Source organism: Lissotriton vulgaris, chromosome 11 (assembly GCF_964263255.1).
Source record: "Lissotriton vulgaris chromosome 11, aLisVul1.2, whole genome shotgun sequence".
NCBI classification, from domain to species: domain Eukaryota; kingdom Metazoa; phylum Chordata; class Amphibia; order Caudata; family Salamandridae; genus Lissotriton; species Lissotriton vulgaris.
Genome location: NC_141699.1, coordinates 895,851,694 through 895,865,655, shown reverse-complemented (window position 1 = coordinate 895,865,655; position 13,962 = coordinate 895,851,694).

Genomic DNA, 13,962 nt, shown 5'->3' with positions numbered 1-13,962 from the left:
GATGTAAAGTAATACCTTTAAAATGATGTGCTGCCAATCCAGTTGGAGCAGTAACAACACAAGAGGGTGATGACTGAGTTCTTTGCTGTAGATATGTGGTAATTCCTTTAATTAGAAAACTTTTACCCGTTCCAGCTTCTCCACTTACATATAGTCGTACAGGTTCAAATGACATACATGAGCATTCTTTTTTCTCATGACGAAAACCATGCTCAATCTGCTCTGTCACTTCATCATATATCGGTTTTTGCTCAAGATTAAGTTGCTTTTCCAATTTTTCTAAGTTTAATACATCCTCTTGAGCTTGCTCCATTGCTCTTTCCACCTCATCCATGGCATTGGCTGCTTCATTTTGGATAATTGGTTGTCCCAGTGGATCTTGACTCAACAAAGCAGAACTTTGACTATCTTGATAACTGTCTCTAGCAATCGCCGCTGCAATTGTTGCTTCTTGCTCTATTTCGTCGTTCAACATTTGGAGATAATTACTAAAAACAGGACATTCTATACTATTTTTAGATGCGTTGAATGAATCTTCATAACTATCAAACTCACCAAGTAGTTCCTCTTCTGTACGCCATAGTTTAAACAGTTGCAAAAGAGCTAAATAGTCAAATTCTCTTTTGTCAGGAGTTTCGCAACTCAGTTTTCGGTGATTAATCAAGTGTCCTTTTCTTTGTTTCACCAGACATCCTTCATGTCCAATCACAGCGTATACACCTTTATCGATATTCTCTGTAATATTCCTTTTAAAAGTGTAGTTTTGAAGTATTTCATACAGACAAATATATTCAAGCAGATTACTTCTATTTGGAAAGTATGTATCCAACATGTTTGTCTTCAGAATGTCTGTACTGTTTGGTTCTTTCTCTGCTAAATATTCAATTTCTTGAACAGGCTTCAAAACTCGGTTTCGTGTTCATGCAAGACCTAAACTCACCCAAAGGATAGTTCTAGATTTCGCATAAAGACTTGCTGATGATAATCGATCACAACATTCATATCTCCAATTTCTCGATGAGATAACATCTTCAAACTGTAGGTATACCATTTCTTACTCAGGCTCTTTTCATGAGAAATGTCTTCCCACATATCCTTTAGTTCCGTCTTTTCAGATTTGGTGATGTAAGACGTTACATATCGAGCCACAGCAATAGAGTTGTCTGCAACATATTGAATATCCATGTTAGCATTCCACATGGACAAAATGACTGGGTAATAGTCATTTATGTATTTGGACTCTTCACCTCTTCTTAAATTGTAGGTATTTTTGGGTGATCTTCTTGTGATATTATGTTGCAAAGATGACATAAAATTGTTTACTCTTCCTTTTGAAAGTACCGGTCGTGGAAATCCAAAATGACGTTTGGTATAGAATTTATCCTTTGATTTGAATTTTCGCCGACAATATTTTCCACATCAATGGCTTTGAAATCGTAACACTTTTTCCCCCCCCGGACGACCCAGCCGCCGCTGAGCCGCCCTCGAACCTCCGTTTTCCCGCCGCTGACTCCCTGCGGCCCGCCCCCCTCCTGCCCATTCGCCGCCCCGCTCCCGCCACCCATCTGCTCCTCCCTCCCGTCTCCTCTCTTAAGGGGATCGCGCCCAGGCGCAGGGAGCAACCGCCGAGCCTGTAAACAGGCAAGGTCGCCCCCACACACCACTGCTTCTGCCTCGTTGCTGCCCGCCTAGCCTGGGGCTCTTACCCTTCGTTTTCATTTTCCTTGTGCCTCTGTTTGTTGACTCGCTCTTGCCCTTCGTTTTACTCTCCTTGTGCCTCTGTTTTGCTTACTCGCTCTTGCCCTTCGTTTTTATTTTCCTTGTGCCTCTGTTTTGTTTCGGTATCTCGCCCCCCGGACGACCCAGCCGCCGCTGAGCCGCCCTCGAACCTCCGTTTTCCTGCCGCTGACTCCATGCGGCCCCACCCCCCTCCTGCCCATTCGCCGCCCCGCTCCCGCCATCCAGCTGCTCCTCCCTCCCGTCTCCTCTCTTAAGGGGATCGCGCCCAGGCGCAGGGAGCGCCCGCCGAGCCTGTAAACAGGCGAGGTCGCTCCCACCAACCACTGCTTCTGCCTCGTTGCTGCCCACCTAGCCTTGGGCTCTTACCCTTCGTTTTAATTTTCCTTGTGCCTCTGTTTGTTGACTCGCTCTTGCCCTTCGTTTTACTTTCCTTGTGCCTCTGTTTTGCTTACTCGCTCTTGCCCTTCGTTTTTATTTTCCTTGTGCCTCTTTTGTTTTTGGTATCGCGCCCCCCGGATGACCCAGCCGCCGCTGAGCCGCCCTCGAACCTCCGTTTTCCCACCGCTGACTCCCTGTGGCCCCGTCCCCCTCCTGCCCATTCGCCGCCCCGCTTCCGCCACCCAGCTGCTCCTCCCTCCCGGCTCCTCTCTTATGATGCCCACACAAACGCGCAGCGGTCACGCGCAGCGGGCGCGCCGATTGTGCGCTGAAGGTGCGCCAAAGGCAAGCCCGTCTGCGCCCGTCCGCGCCTGGACCGCGCCCAGTGCCAGGACCCCTGTCCCCCACCGATGCAAGGTGACCCGACAGACCTACGACGCCGCTACCCTCAACGCACTCAATGCCGGCTGGAACCCCACCTGCTGCCGGGCCGCCCCGAAACGCATTCACGGACCCTTCACCTGCAGAACCTGCAAGTTCACCTGCCTCCGAACCTGCACTGTGCCCGCCAAGCCAAGCACCAGCAGCAACCTCAAGTGCATCCTGTTCAACACCCGCTCCGTCCACAGACACGCCGTGGAACTCTGGAACCTCCTCGACACAACATCACCAGACATAGCCTTCCTCACGGAAACCTGGATGAACGCCTCCTCAGCCCCCGACATCGCCATCGCCATCCCGGACGGGTACAAGATCATCAGGAGGGACCGCGTCAACCAGACCGGAGGAGGCATCGCCATCATCCACAAGAACACCATCCGCATCACGATTGACTCCAACGACACCTTCGCCGCCGCCGAGCACCTCCACTTCCAGATTCACACAGACCCAAAGACGACCCTCAGAGACACCCTCATCTACAGACCCCTGGGACCACGCACATAATTCAGCGAAGACATCACCGACTTCATCAGCCCACACGCCCTCCCCTCCGCCAACTACATCCTCCTAGGGGACCTCAACTTCCACCTGGAGAACAACAAGGACCGCAACACCGCCGCCCTGCTGGACAACCTCGCCAACCTCGGACTCAAGCAACTGGTCAACACCCCCACGCACTACACCGGCCACACGCTTGATCCCGTCTTCTCATCCAGCAAGCACATCACCTTCAGCCACTCCACCGGACTCCACTGGACCGACCACAGCTGCGTCCACTTCAGCTTCAGAAAAACCACAACCCACCACCACCCGCAACAGGTTCCTCACAGGAGCTGGAGCAAGATCACCGCCGACCAACTCACCACCTCCCTCAGCCAGAACCCACCTGCCAGCACAACGGACCCCAACGAAGCAGCCCGCAACTTCACGCAGTGGCTGACCGCCTGCGCCGACGACCTCGCACCACTGAAGTACCCTCCCAGCAGACCCAGAAGCAAGAAGGCCCCCTGGTTCACCGACGAACTCAAGGACTCCAAGAAGACCTGCCGCACCCTCGAGAAAGCCTGGCTCCTCGACCAGACCTCTGACAACATGACCGCCCTCAAACATGCCACCCGCAACCACCACCAGCTCATCTGCACCACCAAGAAGAAATCACTGAAGGAGCGAATGGACAACAACGCCCACGACAGCAAGGAACTCTTCAGCATCGTCAAGGAGTTCTCCAACCCCAGCACCGGCAACAACTACATCACTCCTTCACAAGATCTCTGCAACTCTCTCGCCTCGTTCTTCCACCGCAAGATTGCCGACATCCACAACAGTTTCGGCGCACCATCCACGCACCCAACCGTCGAACCAACGCACCCCACCGCCACCCTCCGCACCTGGGCCACAGTGACCACCGAAGACACAGCCCGCACGATGAACACCATCCACTCCGGATCTCCAACTGACCCCTGCCCCCACCACGTCTTCAACAAGTCCGACTCCACCATCGCACCCCAACTCCGGGACGTCATCAACACCTCCTTCAACACCGCCACCTTCCCGGAGAGCTGGAAGCATGCCGAGCTCAGCGCCCTACTGAAGAAACCAACAGCTGACCCCACTGACCTCAAAAACCTCCGCCCCATCTTGCTCCTCCCTTTTCTTGCCAAATTCATCGAGAAGATCGTCAACAGACAGCTTGCCGCCTTCCTCGAGACGAACGGATCCCTCGACCCCTCGCAGTCCGGTTTCAGAGCCAACCACAGCACCGAGACCGCCCTCATCGCAGCCACCGACGACATCCGAGCCCTGCTCGACAGCGGGGAAACAGCGGCACTCATCCTCCTGGACCTCTCTGCAGCGTTCAACACTGTCTGCCACCGCACCCTAGTCCAACGCCTCAGCATCACCTGCATCCAAGAGAATGCACTGGAGTGGATCATCTCGTTCCTCGCCGGAAGAACACAGAGAGTCCACCTCCCCCGTTTCGATCCGAGGCCACCGAAGTCATCTGCGGCGTCCCGCAAGGATCATCACTCAGCCCCACCCTCTTCAACGTTTACATGAGACCTCTTGCTGCCATCGCACGCCAACACAACCTCAACATCATCTCCTACGCCGACGACACCCAGCTGATCCTCTCCCTCACCAGAGACCCCGACACCGCCAGAACCAGCCTACACGAAGGGATAAAAGATGTCGCTGAGTGGATGAAGAACAGCCGCCTGAAACTGAACTCAGACAAGACGGAAGTCCTCATCCTGGGACCATCGCCCGCCACCTGGGACGACTCCTGGTGGCCCCAGCCCTGGGCACCGCTCCCAAGCCTACGGACCACGCACGCAACCTGGGCTTCATCCTGGACTCCTCCCTCTCGATGACCAGACAAGTCAACGCCGTCTCCTCATCATGCTTTCACACCCTTCGCATGCTTCGCAAGATCTTCCGATGGATCCCGACCGAAACCAGGAAGACGGTCACGCAGGCCGTCGTCACCAGCCGACTGGACTACGGAAACACCCTCTACGACGGAACCACAGCCAAGCTATGGAAAAAACTCCAATGCATCCAGAACGCCTCCGCCCGACTCATCCTGGACATCCCCCGACGCAGCCACATCTCCGGCCACCTGAGGGACCTGCACTGGCTCCCCATCAACAAGAGGATCACGTTCAGGCTCCTTACCCACGCACACAAGTCTCTCCACGACCTGGGCCCCAAGTACCTTAACGAACGCCTGACCTTCTACACGCCCACCCGCCAGCTACGGTCTACTAGCCTCGCCCTCGCCGCCGTACCACGCATCCGAAGAGCCACCGCCGGAGGCAGATCCTTCTCCTACCTGGCGGCCAAGACATTGAACTCCCTCCCCATCCACCTTCGGCTGACCCAGGACCACCTCGCCTTCAGGAGATAACTCAAGACCTGGCTGTTCGAGCAGTAGCAGACCCATTCCCCCAAGCGCCTTGATACCCTTCCGGGTGAGTAGTGCGCTATACAAGTGTTATGATTGATTGATTGATCCTAAGTCCTTATCAGTTGTACTTTTAGGTATCTCACATGTTGCATATTCTTCAATGAAAGACAGTACAGTGTCATCTGAGTCTGTTCCAAATTTGGGTGCATCCTTGATCCATAATAGTATATGAATATGAGGAGCACCTCTCGCTTGATACTCTTTTCTCCAAAAGAAATCCAGAACTTCGCCAAGAGGAGGATTTTTCTTGTTTGTAACAAAAGACATCATAGCTTCATATCTATGATTAAAATATCTGCAAACATTAACCGGATCAAAAGAACACAATTCTCCAGGTGTCTTGTACTCTATATTTTCTATATTTGCATCGCCTCCCGAAGAAATTCAAGTAAATCTTCCCAAGCATACTCAGCACAGCTTAGAGTTAAAAACCATGTAGGTGCTCCTAAGTTTCTTAGCATGCATTTCAAATCTCCATGACGACAGTACCAATACTCATTAATACCACGCTGACATGCCATTAAATTAATTAGGTGAGAATCCAAAACAGTGTCTTTCTGTTGCACTTAATCCATAAATTCCTTTGCTGAAACATTTTGCAGATGCACTCCACTTTTTAAGATATGGTTTACTGCATAAGAAAGCCCAGATAAGTCACTCTCAAACAGAAGATGAAACAAATATGGAATACATTGACGAAATCTCAGATCTTCTGCATATAATCTTGTTGTCCGGTATTCAGATGCAGGAATCTGCATAGGTCGGTCATCATATCATGCACCTTTACCTGTTGGAAATAACTGTGGAAAACAACGAGCTTCCAAGCTTTCTTCCCATACAATAATAGGACTTCCTTTTCCTTTTTTCATCTGAAATATTTCAATAGCATTCCACTTTGCTTCTTTGGAATGCAGTGAATGAACATTGTAATGTTCATAAATTTCTTCACTTCTGGACAGATCCACTTTTTCAATTTGTCCAATAGACAAATCATTATCCTCTTCTTCACTTACTTCCTCTTCTTCTACGTATACATTTTTATAGTATTTATTGTTTTTGACTAAATACGACGTTGCCTTTTTGGCTTTTCTAACATCCACTAAATCTTGACAGATTTTCTTACTCTTTGCAGTTACACCATTAACTAGAATAACTAGAGGTTCCTCTTCTACATTTTCAACACCAATTGTCTCAATATTTGTCTTTAAATCAAGTGACAAATATACAACTCTACCCTTTAATCCTCTTTGTAAATCTGAAGGATTTAATTTCCCAGTCTTAGGCTCCATGCGAACAATAGCCTGAAAAGGATGTACACATTGAATCAGAATAGTCTCATAGGTATTTAAATCCTTCAGTTCAGATGGCATATTTATCAACTCAAGATTATTATGTACAGCTCTAGCAGGCATTCTATTTTCATTTAATTTATTATAACAATATTTACAAATACGTTGATCAAAACCCAAATCAAAACCGTTTTCTACCAACAAATAAGTTGCAAAATCTTTCCACTCACTATTATTTTCCTCTTCACTTTTTAAATATAAATCAACTAACCTAGTTTGATTTTTGTAATGAGTGCGTCGACAACACACACAAGGAAAATTTGGTTTTTCACCTCCAATGACCCTTTAATCCTCTTTGTAAATCTGAAGGATTTAATTTCCCAGTCTTAGGCTCCATGCGAACAATAGCCTGAAAAGGATGTACACATTGAATCAGAATAGTCTCATAGGTATTTAAATCCTTCAGTTCAGATGGCATATTTATCAACTCAAGATTATTATGTACAGCTCTAGCAGGCATTCTATTTTCATTTAATTTATTATAACAATATTTACAAATACGTTGATCAAAACCCAAATCAAAACCGTTTTCTACCAACAAATAAGTTGCAAAATCTTTCCACTCACTATTATTTTCCTCTTCACTTTTTAAATATAAATCAACTAACCTAGTTTGATTTTTGTAATGAGTGCGTCGACAACACACACAAGGAAAATTTGGTTTTTCACCTCCAATGACCTTAAACTTTGTTATTTCCTGTTCAAAATGTTCAGTATTAAAATTTCCAGGATTTTCTACCACATTTCCTTCTATAACTGTATCAGTTTCTGCATTGTCTTCTTTTGGACCAAAGTAACTAACCTCAATTTCTGCACAAATCTTCTTAACATCTAATTCACATCCATTCAAAAGAGCACTATTTAACTGTTTAAGTTTAAGTGCTGGACTTTTTGCATAATACAACTTTCTCACTAATTTCCTCATTTTGGTATGATGCACTGCTAACATCCTGAAGTGATGAAAAACACTCTGGCATATTTTTTTAGAAAGACAAGCCAGAGAATGCCCTTGCAGACCTGTTTTTTCTCTCACTCTGCAACGGTCCAATTCTTGCAACATTACAATCTTTTTATTTAGACTTTCCTTAGTATACTTACGTAAGAAATTGCGAAAGAAATCAATTGAATCCTGTCGTACACTGCAAATACTACTACAATTCCAACTGTACACAGGAACGGTAGGACGTCCCTCTAAAACTTCATCAGCTATCACCTCTTCTGCATTTCTAAGCACAATATTCTCTTTTTCAATAGGACAACCGTCCTTCACCTCATATGCTCAACCACTTGTGTCAACTGCATGCAACAAATCGTTACTTTGAAAGTAACTCTCTTAATTAAAAAATGGCTCAGAACTTGAAGTATGCATCCATTTTCCAGAAAAAAATTTGCAAAAATGACTTCTATTTATGTGTCTTTTCCATTTACTCTTAGCTTTTAAAACTTTGATTGCCTTATTCAGTGTATTTATTCTATTAATTACTAAAATAAATAACTTTTTTTGCCTCAAACGCGCGTTCAACAACATCCTCAATATATTTTTTTTCTTATAAAGAGCTGATTTCCTTTTAAAAATGTTTTCCTTTTTTAATAAATTCGAAACTACTCTATTATAAAACATGCGCTTCCAGATTTCTGCAAACTGATTAGTACGTCTTTTACTGTACACATTTTCCTCACCGCAGAGTTGAGAAACATTTTTCTTTTTTCTCTGATTTCTCCTTGTAGATACTGACAACTGTTTTTTCCTTTTCAACATTATCCCCAAAAAATTTCCTTTGAGACAGCTTTTTTATGAAATCCTTGCTTGTCTTACCAGGAGCACTCTTGTTTTTATCTGTCCTTTGTTGATTACGTAATTTTTCTAATTCTTTTCTCTTCGAATGGTATGTCCGTTTATAGTGCTTTCTTTTTTCATTTCTGGTCGGCATATCGATTTTTGTTTGTGATCAAAATGTCAATCTGTTGAGAAAAAACAAAAAAAATGTTATAGACCTCTACTAACATATAAAATAGAAATTATAACCACTGGTTTACTTTACAAGTAAAATAAAGACAAAGCAACAGTCTCTGAACAGAGTAGGAAATCATGTAGTGAATGCTGTTTCTGACTTTATGACAGTCCATAGCTGTGTCAACATTATAGACGTATTTCCTGATAATAATTTTTCAGGCTTAAGAACAGTACACTGATTTTCAGGCGCTGTAGGTGATCATAGTGCAATTAATATTTTTGACTGTAATCTCTAACACACTTCAGCAAAACATTTATTGTCATTTTCATTAAGCAGATCAACGATGAATACTACAAGAAGACTGACTCGAAAAATGTTTTTTTATAAAAAATAAATGTATTCATTTAAAAATTCATATTCTAATAACACTTCTAACATAATTTCTTCAGGTACTTCATCTCCTTCATAATCAAAATTCTCATCTTCCAAATTCTCATCTTCCCCTTCCAAATCTTCCACCATTTCTAAATAAGCACTGTCCAAAGTCTCATCCATGAAATCCTCATTTCCACTTTCAGTATTCTCTTCAAAAACTCCATCAATTAATTCCTCTATTAAATCATTTTTAATTTCAAAATGCAATTCAACGCTCTCTGGATGGTTTTCCATTTTAGGAAATAGATTTTCTTGCTGGTCCTTCCAAAAAAATATAAAGTCCAAATTATATCTTTTTCATGAATAGATAACTAAAAAGTACCTTTACTAATTTTTTAAGTACATACATTATCATACTTTGAAACACATTAACTACATAGTTTGAGGTACCACCTTCCTCTTCTTTGAAAACAGACTCACACTGTGATCCTAGACATTAACAATATCCCTTATAATTTATTTAAATATTTACTGAACTGAAAAGAGATCTTACTGTGAGATTTGTTTATAGGTTTTCTGGACTGTAGAACTGCTGAAAGACGTTATAATTTATTTCTAGGGATCGATTTTCTGAGTTTACCACTATAAACTGCTATTCAAACTGTATACAATCTGAAAATGGGACTCACAATGTACAAATGAAAATTCACTAAACAGATTACTACTTGCCACAGAGACAGTTGCTTTTGTCTTTCAACAGCACACTCCACATCTGAATTCCACAGCATGTACAAAATGTCATGCTAAGCATGAGCAACCATATCATAATAGACCTCTGCAAATGCATATAAAAGGGTGCAGACAGATGGTACAGCCACAGATATGCAGAGATGATGCCCAACACACCAACAGCCATATCATAATATGCCTCTGCAAATACAGAAGAACGAGTGCAGACAGATGGTACAGCATGAGTTAGAGAGATAATGCAGACTTAGCAAGAATTAATGCACGCAGACAGTAAACTGTTACAGTCAGAGGATAGATGAAGCAGAACTGCAAATAAAAGAACACATGGACCAGGCCCATAAAAAGATAGTGCGAAGAAACAGTAAAATAGTATGACAACATACATAAGTAGTGCAAGCAGATACAGACATGGTACAAATGAAAGAAGGAAATGCTACAACAGAACAGAAATAGTGCAAACATTCTGAGAAATGTTGCTTATTATTTTAATCTGCACAAAAATAGATTCCCTTTACAAATTACCAACTCACCTTTATAAATGGTTTTGAACGTTGTAAACTCTATTGAGTACACTGCAGATTCTTGCTTTTCAGCAGCAAACACTATAAAAAACAAAGAAACTCAAATGTTATTACCATATTACACACATATTTATTACACAACATACAGCCTTTGTGGCAAATAACAAGCCTAACAGATATTTTCCCTAAGATTCTCTACCAGTAGATATCCTAAAGCGTAACTAAGTTCAAGAAATGATTTTTAAACACATCAAATAACCACATTTTTCACCCAGATTTATTTAAAATCAAGCTTCATTCACAGTGTGATCTTACACACATTTTCAGGATGCTACATGCAATCTTTATGATATGTACTGCTAGAGAATCTTACGTAGCATATCTGTTAGGCATCTTACTTGCCAAAAGAAATCACCATGAATCACCAAGATCACACTGTGAGTTAAGCTTCTTTTTTAATGATTTTGGGTGAATAATTTGCGTACTAGATTTATATTTAGATTCTGCTAATTATGGTGATTTATTTTCTTTCCAACATTTTGACAATCACCACTTGCACAAAACTAATGACAGAGGTGGAGGGAGAAGGAGAGCAGGAAGCAGACACAGGGCAGGCGGGAGAGGGAGCACAGGAGAGAGAGAGAGGGCAGGAGGGAGAAGAAGATGCAGAGAGAGAGCAGCAGCGAAAGACACAGATGGAGAGGGAGAAAAAGGACAGAAGGCAGAGAGAGGTCAGGAGAAAGAGGGAAGGCACAAAGAAGAGAGAGATGAAGATGGAAAGGAAGTCAGAGAGTAGGAGTAACAGAGAGGGCAGGAGGGAGACAAACGGCAGGAGGCAGAGGGAGAGAGAGGGCAGCAGAGAAACAGGACAGGAGGGAGAGAGAGGGCAGGAGGGGCGCAGAGATGGAGAAGCAGAGCAGGAGGGAGAGAGAGATGGAGAGGAGGAGGGAGGGTAGGAGGGAGAGAGAGATAGAGCAGCATGGAGACAGTGCAGGAGAAAGACTGACAGCAGGAGGCAGAGAGAGATGCAAAGGGAATGCAGGAAGGAGAGAGAGATGACAAGGGAGAGGGAGGGCAAGAGGGTGAGACAGGCCAGAAAGGAGAGGAAGGACAGAAGGGAGAAAAAGAGATAAAAAAAGGACAACAGGGAGAGGGAGAGCAGGAGGAACAGGAAGAGCAGGAAAAAGAGGGAGGGAGAGAGAGAGCAGGATAGAGAGAGAGTGCATGAGGGAGAGGAAGGATAGAAAGCAGAGGGTTCGCAAGATGGAGAGGAACTGCACAATAGACAGAGATACAGAGGGCGAGCCCGAGAGAGAGAGATATATAAAGGGAGGGCAAGACAAAGAGAGAGATGGACAGGGAGGGAAGGAGGAACACAGATATATGCATGCTGAGTCTAGTAGCTCAGTGCATGAAGGCATCTGCTGCAGTGACCTGTGTATAAACTCATGGTCACAACTCTTTGTTTCGCTTTAGCCCCGCCTCTTTCCTCTCTGACCCCTCACCCACCAGTGCGGCCCTCGGCCACAAACCACACTGTAAGTTTTGCCCCCATATCATTGCATCTAAATATGATACAACAAGTAACATCATACCTACAGCAAGTGAGGACTATTGGCTTTGACAATGATTGATAGCTGCAAAAGTTAAATAAACAGAAATTTTGGCCTGTCGAAAATCTTCAGAAAACTTCCACTTATAGTCCTGGTGACACCACAACAATATTGCTGTACCTGAGTTTCAGAAAGAGAAGGAACATCCACACAGAAAATGACTCTCTTTGAAGGATTTCTCTTCCCTTACAACACTCACCTAGCATGACCTCATGCCGTCACTTCTCCACTAGTCACAACTAAGCAGTGTCAGCAGCGCCAGCAGCGCACATAATCTACCTGCAGTTTCTGAACGTGTCTGTATCGGGCTCTGCTTTATGCCCTGGCACTTTTTCTCGAACTGCAGCAACAGCAGGCTGTCACTGCAGTCCGGCAAAAAAAACAGTCTGCCTATGCCAGAGCTCAAAACAGAGCCCGATAGAGACCAGTTTCGAACCTGCCTTAAAAAAACTGTCGGTGCTCAGACCCGAAGAGACCCGGCCAACGTAAAGCCCTGAAACTATGTTAATGTCGCCTCTCTCTTTGCACCCTTAAATTTGACTGACAAACAATGTTTGCTTTCCATGAGACACGCTTCTTTTTCGATGTTCGACATTCAACGCCTAGACACTTTGTCCTTTTTAGTAGCAGAAGCCACAGCTGCAACGTGGCTAATCCACGGATTAATTACTCTACCTTTCGCGCTTTTTCAATTTTGAAATTCCATAAATTATTTTGACATGAGCAGATGCGAGCGGCTCAGTACCTCCTACTGGCATGAACCCAAGTCGCTCCCTTTCACTTATAAATGCCTTAGAGATGGCAAAGAATTGTATCTGAATAGAGATGAGTGTACAGAAACACGGGATCACTCGTTGATGTGTAGGCACTTCCAATTGCATGTGTCATATAACCAGAACCGCTGTAATGTAGCATGTGTTTTCAAAGGTACACCGGTGCCTGCTATAATGCCGACTTTTACCTTATTTGTCAAGGGGGGTTATTTATTTTTAAACAATGAGAATTGCTATGAGTTATTAAACGACACAGCTTATGTTGTAAAAGTCACTCAGCATATGCTTACCTGTAAGAATGTACTTTATCCACCCCCGCATGAGAACCTTGATGTTTCCATCTGGCCGCGAATTCCGGCCTTGAATTCAAAGTTCAATCACAAGAGATGAACAACAGCCTTATTGTCACAAAAACAAGTTACCCTAACATCTGCTCGTAAACATATCTCTTTCACTTAGCTAACACTCGCAGAGAAGTGCATGCCTTATTAAATAGTGACCATCCTTTACAATTTGCTGCGCTAACTCACATAATCTTTAACGCATCCTCCACTTTAGGGCTGGCTAATTTTTTTTATAAGTAGTGAGCAATGGTTTAGTGACTTCTTCGCCGAAAATATTTGGAGTCATTCCTGCTATCCTTCAGTCCATATTCTCTGGTCTATTTTATGTACTTCCTGTTTTGCTAGCACTGGCTGCTGGTTTTTTGTTCCTATTTTGTTTATTGCAAAATGGATGTCTGTCCTGTCTTCGCAAACGAGCTGGAACAGTTAGGACTGTTTCGCCACAGGATGCTTGAGTACTATGGGATCCTGCCACTCGCGACTTTGAGTGCATCATATGGATTATCATTTCAATTTTCCTATTTCACATGTGTGCAGCCTGTATTTCATTGCCTGAGCTGTGATTTCATGTGGGCCCTGGACTTATGTCTCTGCAACTTGGTATCTCCTGAAGTGAATTACAATCATCCCATGAATCCTTTAATTGATCATGATTTGCTTTGTTCTGACGGAGGGATTATGGCCTTTGAAGCGATACATGGAGTTCTGGGTCGTTGGAATATATTCGCGCAAGATTTCTTGGCACACAGCTACAT